Raw genomic sequence first — 13814 nt, forward strand, 5'->3', positions numbered from 1 at the left:
CGACAATAATATTATCAACATTCTCCCAACCAAACTAACTAGGATTTTGTCATTACTGTATAATTTTAGAGAAAAAGCTATCTTGAAAGGGTGATTTGAATCACATTGAGCCTAGAGAAGAAGGACAAACAAACTGACCTGGTTTGTTTCATCTTTGAGTATTACTGACATACCTCAGATTTCCAAGTAGCCCAGGCTAGTCTGTTCTGACAGTTTGTCTGGGGCAACTCCAGCTTGGCGCTCCTCCTCCAGCTCATTACCTGAATCGAAGACCAAGTGGAAAATCTGATGAGAAACTGTAGGGTACCTGCTCCCTAAGAGCTGCCCTTTCATCCACCAAACACAGGCAAATGCAGAGCACTGAGCACAGAGCCTGGCACAAAGTGTTCAGTAAGTGTTAAATTGGATTGTTACTGGCCTGCTGCATGCCAGACCCTGTGCTGGACACCTGAGACACAAAGATCAATAAACCCAGTCCCATTCCCTACACTCAGGAACGCATGCTGACCGAAAGACATAACACAAGGTCGATAAGCAAAAGCAATGAGGCTGTGCCCAAGTATTATTACAGTGTTAGCATTCCTCTGGGATGTCCCAGACACCGTGCTTCTCATTCCAGACCCTCACCCAGGTGACACACCCCTACCCACAACTTTAGTGACCTTCGCTGGATGCTAGATCACCACTGGACAGCTCCACTTGAACGTTTTACAGGCACCTACTTTCAACATGTTCAAAACGAAATTTATCTTCCCTCCTCAAACCGGCTCCCCATCCTGCCCCCTATCCCACGGAGCAGCACCACCAGCCAGCAGCCAAAAACGTGGAGTCAGCCTGACTCCTCCCTGCCTCTAAACCCCTCAGCTAAGTAACCACCAACTTTGGTCAGGTCTACCTCCAAACCATCCCTCCCCACCTTCTGCCTCTAATCTAACTCAAGTCCACCCTCGTTTCTCACCTGATAGTTCTAGTAGCCTCTTAATTGGCCTCCGGGCCCACTCCCTTTAATACGTTCTTTAACTAGAGTGATCTTTCTAATCCACAAATCTGACTTTTAAATGGAGTCCCATTAACCTAAAATTTCAAGTCCACAGCTAAGTTTAAAAGGCGCTCTAGGGGACTTCCCTGGTGGTCCAGTGGTTAGGGCTCCACGCTTCCACTGCAGGGGGCACGGGTTCGATCCCTGGTCAGGGAACTAAGAATCCCGCATGCCACGTGGTGGCCAAAAAAAAAGTGGGGAGGACCCCCTAGGACCAGACCAGACTGCCTCTTTAGTCTTACCTTTAATCTCTGTCTCTAGGCAGAGAACTTCATTTAATTATTACACTGGCTTCCCAGCTTTCTCACAAATTCTATCTTCAACTGAGAATACTCGTCCCCTTTCCTGCCTGCGCTCCCCAAGCATCCTTCAGGTCTCAGTTTCTTGGGGAACAGAAGCCTCCCTGGATTCGCCTAGACTGAGTGAGGTGCCTCTACTCAGTGTTTCCAGAGCAAGAACTTTTCTGCTTTTCTTCCATCATATCAGAATTGCCTATGTATCTGTATGTCTCCCACATGAATCTCTGAGCTCTGGGTGATGATGCTGATACGAAAGGTAACAGCAACAAACACATACAGCGTTTACTTTGTGCCAGGAAGCGTTCTCAGTACTTTACACCTATTACCTCATTTAATCTTTATAACCATCTTAGGAAGCAGATTTTATTCTTAACTCTGCTTTAAGGATGAGGAAACCGAGACAGGGAGCGAGAAACTAACGAAGGACACAGTTGGCAAGCACAGAGTCGGGATTCAAACCTGGCTGCCCGGCTCCACAGTTTAAACTTTGTAACCACTATGCCAGTCTGGATCACTCTCTCTATTCTCAGAACCTATCAGGAGCTGAACCACCGTCTGTGGAACCAACGAATGAATGAAATAATCTTATACGGGGGCAGTGTCGGCCTCCTACACGGCAAGCTCCTTCCTAGGCCCTGACAGGCTTGTGCCATCGGGCCCCGATGGCCAAAGTGAGCTGCGCCTGCACCCCGCCACCTCGCGGCCTCAGGACGCCCACCAGCAGCGGCGCGCGGGGTCAAGGGGCGGTGACAGCCGGGCGGCGGGGGCGGAGATGCTACCAGCTGGGGTGTCACCCAGCCCGGAGGCGACTCGCGCTCCCTCGCCGGGACGGCGGGTCCGGTCCGCCCGCCCACTCCCCGCCCGCTCGCCGGGCGGCGCCCCCCACCCATTTGCCCCACACCCTCTTGTCCTGTGGGGTCCCCTCAGTCCGGGTTTCCTTCCCAGTCCACTTCCCTCCCCTCCCCCACACAACCGTCCCCGGCGTCCCGCCGCGCCCCATCCTGCGCCGCCTCTGCCCAACTCCTGAGACTCCTCCAGCCCCGGGTGCTTGCTGACCCTCACCTGCCATGTCCTGGACCCCACCGCAGAGGGAGGTGCATCACGGCCGCGAGGAGGCCGGGGACAGCACTTCAGAGCAGACAAAGGGCGCCGCCATGTTGGAGTCGGGCGGAACCGACCTCGCTGGCTTCCCGTCTGCAACTTCCGGCGCATGCGCAGCGGTCGCCCTAGCCGTAGCTCGTGGACAGGCGCATGCGCCTACTGTAATACAGTACTTCTGCACTTAGAATTGTTCGCTTTGTAACCCCTTCTTGGTTTTCTATTCCAAATATAACAATAACAGCTCCTACGTGTTCAGCGCTTACTGTGTGCCAGGCACTGTGTTAAGCGCTTTACGTGCATTATCTCAAGTCCTCTCACCAACATACGATAAAGTTTTTGTCCCCCTTTTGAAGAAGGGAAAACGGAGTCTCAGGGTAAATGAATTGCCAGCTGTCACGCACCTTACAAGTGATGAAGCAGAGATGTGAACCTAGTTGTGGCATCAAAGCTGCAGAACCACGATTATGTTTTTCTACTTTCTGAGCCAACCACTACCCGCTTCCCTGTTTAGAGGAGATCCAGGATTAGCCTGGATGTGAATGAGGGTGCCTGGAAACAAAAGTCTGCCTGCAGACGTGACCAGCCATTCTGTGGCCTCTTTCCAACGTTTCAGCACCTTCAGGCCGTTGACTTTTCTACTTCCAAACAGTTCCTCGGCTTTCTACTTTCTTCACTTCCGACTCTGTTTATTTTTCATGATCCATAATTTTAAAAACACTCTTGCCACAATCCAAAACTCCTTTGCTCTTTGTCTTTTTGTCACATGGATTTGGTAAAAATTTCAACCCTGGGTGAATCCAACTGCTCCTTTTTCCTTTGCCGACACCTAAACAGCCAAACACAATTGGAGAAAGTACCCAGTGGGACAGACTGTTCCCTACAAATCCATGACTGCCAGCCTTAAGAGGGACTTCAACAAATGTCAGTCTGGCCAATTGACTGCTCCTCCCTTCACAATAACTAGAGAAACTAAAAAACTCAGCAGCAGTTGACTTCACCCTTTCATTTACAGGAAAATGATAGCAAATCTGATAGGAACTCTCCTGTCTTCCCAATACTAAGCATGCAAATCTACTTCTGAGTCATCTGTGTTGGATGTAGTCAATTGAGACTCGGCATCCATTCCTTCCAGAATTAAAAAAGTTAAAATTTTATTTCCCAGACTCAGTAGCAGTTAGAATCCCAGATGCAGATGGTTCTGCCAGTAGGTAAGATTAGGAGGGTGGAAGAGAGGGAGTAGCCATTGGCCTGCTGATGTTAGCTGATTTTTGCTGACAAGAAAGGTCATGCAAATGTGGGGGGTTGCGGCAGTGCATTGTGGCCAGTCTCCAGCTTCGTGAGTGTTCAGAAGCATCTGTGAGATGTTGCCAGCCGAACTCAGCATTCTAGTGCCTGGGAACCATCTTCTAGTCCCAAATTTAGATCCATGGACCCTTGCTGTGGTGATATGTTCTTGAGTGCAATAATCTCAGTGGTGGCCTCTCAATTCCCCATCTTCCTGATTGTGGCAGAAGTAATAGCTCCTAATTGGTGAGTACTATGGTATTCTGGGAGCCATTAATAAAAGCCCAGTGTAGAGACCATTCTTTCAGCCCCTCCAATAAGTTTATAAACATTTAATTCTCTGTATTAAATCCATTTCTAGTTAAAATAAGCTTAGAAACAACATGAGGGATCTTTGCAGTGATGGAAATGTTCTGTACCTTGACTATGTCAATATAAATATCCTGGTTGTGATATTGTACTACAGTTTTGCAAGAGGGAAACCATTGAGGGAAACTGGGTAAAGGATGGGGAGGGGGATGGCATTGCTCTGTATTGTTTCTTACAATTGCGTGTGAACCTACAATTATATCAAAATAAAAAGTTTAATTAAAGAGAAAGTCCAGCGAGGTTTCTATTTCTGCAGGAAACTGACCCTCAGAGATGGAAATCAGGGTACTAAGTTTGAAGGTGATGCAGATCTAGTCTATTTCATGCAGGCAAAAAATAGTTACATAAGTTATCATTCATCACAATAAGTACTGTTGCCTAGAGGAAAGTGCCTAATGAAGGTAAGGCTGTAGATGGAGCAGTTGCTGCAACTGACCATTATGGTGAGAGTCAGGGCTATAAGGGCTGTGGGGTGAACTGGCTGTTTATAATTACACTGAAGAGTTTCAAAAAAGAAATATTTAGGGTTTAAATTCTCAGCTCAAGACAGAGCCAGAGAACCAGGGCCCACTCCTGACTACTCTAAATATGTTTTCTCATCTCTTGTAGCCACAGGGCTTATGCAGTCAAAAATTGGACGGAGCTGATCCTGTGGGTTGCTAAACTGCAATATAATTGCAATGTAAGTTGTAATATAATTGCAGTATAACTGCAACAGGCCAGATGCATTGACTGGGAACAAGGGACACTTAGGAATCGAAATGGGGATGTTTGGGTGGATGCAGATGACTGAGTTCCCTGACTCCCCAAATCCAGAATTCAGTGAAACCCCTGTGCCACAGAAGCAGCCCCTCCTCCCATCGAATGGGCTGATCCTGCTTTCCCTGGAGAGCATGTAATAACCTCATAGTAGGAAGTTATTTTGCAAGGAGATGCTGGTTCCTTTCAGAGACCACTCCACCATCCTTCATTTGTCTCCAGATCTATAAAGAGAGTCTAATTCCAAAACGCCCCAGGGAACAAGCACAGAGTCTGACTATGGAGATGGCTTACACACAAGAAAGAAAGAAAAGGAAGGGAAGGGAAGGGGGATGGAAGGAAAGGAAGGAAGAAAGGAAAGGAAGGAAGGAGGGAGGGAAGGAGGAAGAGAAAGAGAGAGCGAGAGCACATTAACTAATAAATGAGCTGAAACCTGGGGAATATAGGTGTAGGGATTCTAAAGGTGCTAGGTCCAGGAGGAAGGGAGATTACATTAGACTTGGCAGAATGTCTCGATACAAATGCACATTACAGAGATTTCGGTGTTTTAATGTTCCAGCTGAGAATTGTTCTATCAGCACAGTTGGTTGAATAAAATCTGGACCCCATAGTGGTCTTCATTAAATGACGGTGAGACGATGGAAACTCTTTAGAGTAACAGAGAGGAAGAAATGCAAAAATTTGGGCAGGGTGGTTGGGACAGGGCAGGAGTAAGTATACATGTGTTGATTGAATGAGTGAAGGACTGACTTGCCTGGTTTCTCACTGGGGGCCATTCCTCCAGTGTATTACTAACTGGCTCCCTCACCCCGAGCTCCTCCCCCTCTAACCCCCTCTTCCCCTTAGCCCTCAGAGTGACACACAGGACCCGTCACCATCTCCGAAGTCTCTGGCCTAAACCTCATCCACCCCCTACCCTAAAGTCTTCCCAAAGCTCAGTCACTATTTACACTTGGGCTACCTTGCATTTTCCCAATAAGGAGATTTTTTTAACTGGTTGGCCAGCTTGTGGATATAAACTTGAAGTGCTGTAGATAAACTGACAAATGTCTATTTATACAATTTAATTTATCAATTTGATAATAAACCTCTTAAAAATCATGAATTATATAACAGTGTGTTTATTTATAAATGCTACTTTTTTTTTTCTCTGCTCACTTTTCATGTAATGGTTTCCTTTACTCTTCACAGACATCCTCGGCACACATCCTTGACACTTTTAAATTCATTTTGAACACTTTGTAAAGTACACAAGAGTAGTGAAAATAACAAAATATTTTCTATACCCCTCTTACCCAGATTCAACAGTTAACTTTTGCTAAATGTACTTAGGATATCTTTCTTTCTTTCTTTCTTTCTTTTTTTTGGCTGCACTGTGAGGCATGCGGATCTTGGTTCTCCCCACTGACCAGGGATGGAACCCGTGCACCCTGCAATGGAAGTGCGGAGTCTTAACGACTGGACCGCCAAGGAAGTCCCTATCCTTCCTTCCTTTTTGAAAAAATTGCTAAGATGGCTGGTGGGTTTGGGTGGCAGCAGCCTGATTCCCTCTTCGGAAAGTTCCTCATCAACCTTCCATGTAATAGTTTCTTCCTTTGAAGATACTTGTCTGAGTCAATAATTTCATTAGAGGTTGTAAAATGATGCATTTCTGATCCTATCATTCTTTCCGCATTTATTAGCTGGAATTCTTCTATAAACAAGAACTTTCCCTCATCAACTAGGGCCATATGGTTACCTAGAAAACAATAGTTCATTCAGGGAAGACTGGATAGAGCTCATTTTCTAAAAATAATAGCTTTCTTGAGATATAATTCACATACCATACAATTCCCCCTTTTAAAGTATACAATTCAGTGGTTATTAGTATATTCACAGTTGTGCAACCAACACTGCTATCTAATTTCAGAATATTTTCATCACTCCCCAAAGAAACCCCATACTTACTTGCAGTCACTCCGCATTCCTCCCTTCCCCCAACGCCTGACAACCACTAATCTACTTTTGGTTTTTACAGCTTTGCCTATTCTGGACATTTTATAAAATGGAATCATACAACATGTGGTCTTTAACGACTGGCTTCTTTCACTTAGATTTTAAGCTTCATCCACATTGTAACATGTATCAGTACGTCACTCTTTTTTATGGTCAAATAATACTCCACTGTATAAATATACCACATTTGGTTTGTCCATTCATCAGTTGATGGACATTTGCATCATTTTCACTTTTGCTACTGTGAATGACGATGCTATGAACATTTGTGTACAAGTTTTGGGTGGACATATGTTTTCACTCTTGGGTGTATACATAAGAGTGAAATTGCTGGGTCTTAGGATAACTCTATCTTTAACATTTTGAGGAACTGCCAAATTGTTTTCCAAGGTGACTGCACCATTTTTTTAAATTGAAGTATAGTCTATTTACAGTGTTTCAAGTGTACAGCAAACCGATTTAGTTATACATATATATATATATTATTTTTCAGATTCTTTTCCATTATAGGTTGTTACAAGATACTGAATATAGTTCTCTGTGCTGTATAGTAGGTCCTTGTTTATATATTCTACATATAGTAGTGTGTATCTGTTAATCCCAAATTCCTAATTTATCCCCCCCATTCAAAGTGACTGCAACATTTAACAATCCCACTAGTAATCTAAGAGGGTTCCAGTTTCTCCAGATCCTCACTAACACTTGTGATTGTCTGTCTTCCTGATGTTCATTTCCTTTGAATTTTCAATTTTCAGAGAAAAGAGAAGGTGTCCACTAAGATCAAATGAGAGTCCTCCCCACTCACCTTTTTTTTAAACTTTTTATTTTATATTGGAGTAGAGTTGATTAACAATGTTGTGTTAGTTTCAGGTGTACAGCAAAGTGATTCAGTTATACATATACATGTATCTCTTCTTTTTCAAATTCTTTTCCCATTTAGGTTGTTACATCATATTGAGCAGGGTTCCCTGTGCTATATAGTAGGTCCTTGTTGGTTATCCATTTTGAATATAGCAGTGTGTACCCACTCACTTTTTTTTTTTAACACCTTTATTGTAGTATAATTGCTTTACAATTGTGTATTAGTTTCTGCTTTATAAGAAAGTGAATCAGCTATACATATACGTATATCCCCATATCTCCTCCCTCTTGCATCTGCCTCCCACCCTCCCTATCCCACCCCTCTAGGTGGTCACAAAGCACCGAGCTGATCTCCCTGTGCTATGTGGCTGCTTCCCACTAGCTATCTATTTTACATTTGGTAGTGTATATATGTCCATGCCGCTCTCTCACTTCGTCCCAGCTTACCCTTTCCCCTCCCCATGTCCTCAAGTCCATTCTCTACGTCTGTGTCTTTATCCCTGTCCTGCCCCTAGGTTCTTCAGAACCTTTTTTTTTTTTTTAGATTCCACATATATGTGTTAGCATACGGTATTTGTTTTTCTCTTTCTGACTTACTTCACTCTGTATGACAGACTCTAGGTCCATCCACCTCACTACAAATAACTCAACTTCATTTCTCTTTATGGCTGAGTAATATTTCATTGTATACATGTGCCACAACTTCTTTATCCATTCATCTGTCGATGGACACTTAGGTTGCTTCCATGTCCTGGCTATTGTAAATAGAGCTGCAATGAACATTGACCCACTCACTTTTTAAAAATACTTTTTAAAAAAAAAAAAAAACTTTTTAAATTTTAAAATAATTTTAGATTTATTTAAAAGTTGCAAAGATAGTACAGAGAGTTCCTGTGCACTCCACACCCGGTTTTCCCATTGTTAACATCTTACTTGACCATGAAACATTTGTCAAAAGTGAGGAAACAACATTGGTACATGACTATTAACTAAATTCCAGACTTTATTTGGATTTCACCAGTTTTTCCGTTAATGTTCTTTTTCTGTTCCAGGATCCAGTCCAGGATCCCACATGGCATGTAGTCATCAGGTCTCCTTAGCCTCCTCTGGTCTGTGACGGTTTCTCAGTCTTTCCTTGTTTTTCATAATCTTGACACTGTGAAGAGTACTGGGTGGGTATTTTTCAGAATGCCCTTCAGTTTGGATATTTCCAGTGTTTTTCTCATGATTAGACCAGGGTTATGGGTTTTGAGGAAGGAGAACACAGATAAGAAGTGCCCTTCTCATCACACGATATCAGGAGTGCATACTCTTCACACGTACCCAGTCACTTTGGCTTAAATTGTGGTAAAATATACACTGCCCAGTCACTTTTTTTTTTTTTTGAATTTTTATTTATGTATTTATTTATGGCTGTGTTGGGTCTTCATTTCTATGCGAGGGCTTTCTCTAGTTGTGGCAAGTGGGGGCCACTCTTCATCGTGGTGCACGGGCCTCTCGTTATCGCGGCCTTCTCTTGTTGCGGAGCACAGGCTCCAGACACGCAGGCTCAGTAATTATGGCTCACGGGCCTAGTTGCTCCGCGGCATGTGGGATCTTCCCAGACCAGGGCTCGAACCCGTGTCCCCTGCATTGGCAGGCAGATTCTCAACCACTGCAACACCAGGGAAGCCCCCAGTCACTTTTTAAATCATCCAACACAGGCAACAATATCTAGCTAGAATTTAATTTTGTTTGATTTTCTTTGTTTTTTAAATTTTTTTATTGAGGTATAGTTGATTTACAATGTTGTGTTAGTTTCTGGTGTCCAGCAAAGTGATTCAGTTATATAGATATAGATACATTCATATTCTTTTCCATTATGGTTTATTACAGGGTATTGAATATAGTTCACTGTGCTAACCAGTAGGACCTTGTCATTTATCTATTTTATATATAGTAGTTTGTATCTGCTAATCCCAAACACCTAATATATCCCTCCCCCACTTCTTTTCCCCTTTGGTAACCATAAGTTTGTTTTCTGTCTGTGAGTCTGTTTCTGTTTTGTAAATAAGTTCATTTGTATCATATTTTAGATTCCACATATAAGTGATATCATATCTCTTTATTTCTTTTTTTTTTCTCTTTCTGACTTACTTCACCTAGTATGATAATCTCTAGGTCCATCGATGTTGCTGCAAATGGCATTATTTCATCCTTTTTTATGGCTGAGTAGTATTCCATTGTGTGTATATATATATATATATATATATATATATATATATATATATATATTACATCTTCTTTATCCATTCATCTCTTGATGGACATTTAGGTTGCTTCAATGTCTTGGCTATTGTAAATAATGCTGCTATGAACATTGGGGTGCATGTAATTTTAAATTTTCTTTGATATTTATATAGCATATTGGTTTTCTACTGCCGCTGTAACAAATTACCAGTCTTGTGGCTTAAAGCAACACAAATTTATCATCAGTTGATCAGAAGTCCAACGTGAGCTAAAATCAAGATGTTGGCAGGATGGTTCCTTTACAGAGGTTTTAGGGGAAAATCCCTTTCCTTGCCTTTGCCAGGTTATAGAAGCTGCCTACATTCCTTGGCTCATGGCCTCCCTCCACCTCTTCGAAGCCAGTGTTAAAAACAAGACAACAACGGCCATAAAGCAGCAACATTGTAAATTAACTATACTTCAGTAAAAAGTTGGTTTATAAATAATAATACAAAATAAAATAAAATAATACAAATGAACTTATTTAAAAAACAGAAACAGACTCACAGACATAGAAAACAAACTTATGGTTACCAAAGGGGAAAGAGAGAGAGGAAGGGATAAATTAGGAGTATGGGATTAACAGAGACACACCACTATATATAAACTATATATATATACATATATATATATAAATATCAAGGATTTACTGTATAGCACAGGGAACTATATTCAATATCTTATAATAACCTATAATGGAAAAGAATCAGGAAATATATATATTATGTGTGTATAACTGAATCACTTTGCTGTACACCTGAAACTAACACAACATTGTAAATCAACTATATTTCAATAAAAACAAACAAAAACAAAACAAAGCAAGACAACAAGCCTGAAATGGAGTTGCTTATGCTAAGCCTCACATCACCAAACGAAGATTTAACTTAATTACAGTTTTGGCTCTCCCAGAAATGGAATCTTAAACCATTCAATCAGGAAACACTTGATTGACACTAGCTAGGTGCCTGATAGACCCCTGCCCTCCCAAAAAGGAAAGTAACCTTGTGATAACCAACCCCCTTTTTTGCCTAGTATAACTTCCTATTCCTGCTCCTTTCTGCCTATAAGTCTCTCATTTTGTACAGCTCCTCAGAGTTCCTTTCTATCTTCTAGATTGGATGCTACCTGATTCAAGTCCATTTTTCTTCAAATAAACTCTTAAGATGTTTACTATGTCCCAGTTTGTCTTTTTTTTTTTAATTAATTAAATTATTTATTAGGCTGCATTGGCCTCTCTCTAGCTGTGGTGCGCGTGCTCTAGAGCGCAGGCTCAGTAGTTGCGGCGCACGGGCTTAGTTGCCCCACGGCATGGGGGATCTTAGTTCCCGGACCAGGGATTGAACCCGCGTCCCCTGCATTGGGCAGATTCTTAACCACTGGACCACCAGTTTGTCTTTTTTTTTTTTTTAACTTTTGGGTTTATTTATTTTATTTATTTATTTATTTATGGCTGTGTTGGGTCTTCGTTTCTGTGCGAGGGCTTTCTCCAGTTGTGGCAAGCGGGGGCCACTCTTCATCGCGGTGCGCGGGCCTCTCACTATCGCGGCCTCTCTTGTTGCGGAGCACAGGCTCCAGACACGCAGGCTCAGTAACTGTGGCTCAAGGGCCCAGTCGCTCCGCGGCATATGGGATCCTCCCAGACCAGGGCTCGAACCCGTGTCCCCTGCATTGGCAGGCAGACTCTCAACCACTGCGCCACCAGGGAAGCCCCACCAGTTTGTCTTTTAACACCAGCAATGGCAGATTGAGTCTCCCTCACTCCATAGGTCTCTGGCCTCGTTCCATTGTCACATTTTCTTCTTTTTTAAAATTAATTAATTAATTAATTAATTAATTTTGGCTGTGTTGGGTCTTCGTTGCTACGCGTGGGCTTTCTCTAGTTGCGGCGAGCAGGGGCTACTCTTCGTTGCGGAGCACAGGCTTCTCATTGCGGTGGCTTCTCTTGTTGTGGAGCATGGGTTCTAGGCGCACAGGCTTCAGCAGTTGTGGTGTGCGGGCTCAGTAGTTGTGGCTCGTGGGCTCTAGCAGGCAGGCTCAGTTGTTGTGGTGTACGGACTTAGTTGCTCTGCGGCATATGGGATCTTCCCAGACCAGGGCTCGAACCCATGTCCCCTGCATTGGCAGGCGGATTCTTAACCACTGCGCCACCAGGGAAGTCCCTATCACATCTCTTTCTAACCCAGTCAGGAGAAGGTCTCCAATTATAAGGACTAGTGTGATCAGATTGAACTCACTCAGATAATCTAGGACAATATCCCTATCTCAAAGTCCACACCTCTGACCAAATATATATTTGGTCTTCTGGCTCCTGGCACAGAGCTCCTAACAGCCTTGAAATTTCCCAAGTCAGAAGAGTGAAAAGCATGTCTTTTGTTATGTAAATGAGGTGACTTTTGGAAAGCCCCTGTGTCACCTAAGAATGGGGGCAGGAGAACCAACCACGTGATTACAGGGTTGGAACTGTCAGTCCCACCGACCCACTGACCTCCGGGATGTGAGTGGGGCTGGAGATTGATGGCCACCAAAGGCCAGTGATTTAATCAGTCGTGCCTATGTAACGAACCTCCATTAAAACCCAAAAGAACAGGGTTTGGAGAGCTTCTGGGTTGGTGAACACGTGGAGATTGGGGAAAAGTGGCGCTCTCAGACAGTGTGGAAGCTCCTAGCCCTCCACGCATACCTCGCCTGTGCATCTCTTCCATCTGGCTGTTCCTGAGTTATATTCTTTTATAACAAACTAGTAATCTAGTAAGTAAAATGTTTCTCTGAGTTCTGTGACCTGCTCTAGCAAACTGATCGAATCCAAGGAGTGCATTGTGGGACCTTCCCATCTGTAGGTCAGAAGCACAGGTGACAACCAGGACTTGTGATTGATGTCTGTGGCAGAGGCAGTCTTGTAGGACTGAACTCTTAGCCTGTGAGATATGAAGCTATCTCCAGGTAGGTAATGTCAGAAATGAATTAATTGATTGGTAATGTGGAACAAAAGAAAACAAAACACGTCAGAACTGGTGTCAGAATTGGAATACCCTTAATCACACCTGCAAAGACGCTTTTGCTGTGTAAGGTAACATTTTTCACAGGTTCTGGGGATTAAGGCATGGACATCTTTGGGGTACCATCTTCTACCATACATAGTTACTTATTTATAGTAGTACTACTGTTTCTGTTTAATGAAGCCATACCAAGTTTCCTCTTGTGGACAAAGAATGTCACCTGCCATAACAGTAAACAAAGGATGTTGCAGCCATCAAGCCACCAGCCAATGCAGCCACCCCAACAGTGCAACCTGAAGGGATTCAGGATGGAGAAAAACAGGTTACTGGCCCTAGGTAAGGTGGAGCCCTCATGATGGGGTTAGTGCCCTTGTAAAAGAGACCCCAGAGAGCTTTCTTGCACTTTCTGTGAGGTGAAGACACAGTGGAAAGACAGCCATCTATGAACCAGTAGGCAGGTCCTTACCAAACACTAAAATCTATAGGTGCCTTGATCTCAGACTTCCCAGCATCGAGAACCGTGAGAAACAAATGTTTGTGGTTTAACTCCCCTAGTCTATTGCTGCTCGAACCGACTAAGACATGGACATATTGTCAGTAGTATTCCATATAGTTCTTAGGAAAGAAACAAAATTAAAAACAACTAAAAACTGGGAATGCAGCCAGAGAATGACTGAGGTTTGGGAAACTGAGGCCTGGATGAGAAGGTTCCAAGGCTTGTCTCAAGTGAGGAAGCAGCTGGAATTGGAGGAAACAGTATCTGTTTGGTAGAAGGCCTACCTCCCAGTGACCCGACAGCAATCCTGTTGACATAACCCCGTTGATCAAAGCAGTCCCCCA

General features: G+C 43.4%; 1 protein-coding gene across 2 annotated transcripts in view; it reads right to left on the reverse strand.

Moving 5' to 3' along the window:
• ZBTB17 (zinc finger and BTB domain containing 17) overlaps positions 1-2526 on the reverse strand; it is a 32143-nt gene extending 29617 nt beyond the window's left edge. For both annotated transcript variants that reach the window (XM_059914162.1, XM_059914153.1), the window contains exons 1-2: positions 2401-2526; positions 174-260 (exon numbers count right to left, since the gene is read on the reverse strand). The gene's annotated coding sequence lies outside the window, so the exon portion shown is untranslated. The remainder of the gene's footprint in view (positions 1-173; positions 261-2400) is intronic.
• Positions 2527-13814: the final 11288 nt, after the last annotated feature.

This window comes from Balaenoptera ricei, chromosome 1 (genome assembly GCF_028023285.1).
Source record: "Balaenoptera ricei isolate mBalRic1 chromosome 1, mBalRic1.hap2, whole genome shotgun sequence".
NCBI lineage: Eukaryota > Metazoa > Chordata > Mammalia > Artiodactyla > Balaenopteridae > Balaenoptera > Balaenoptera ricei.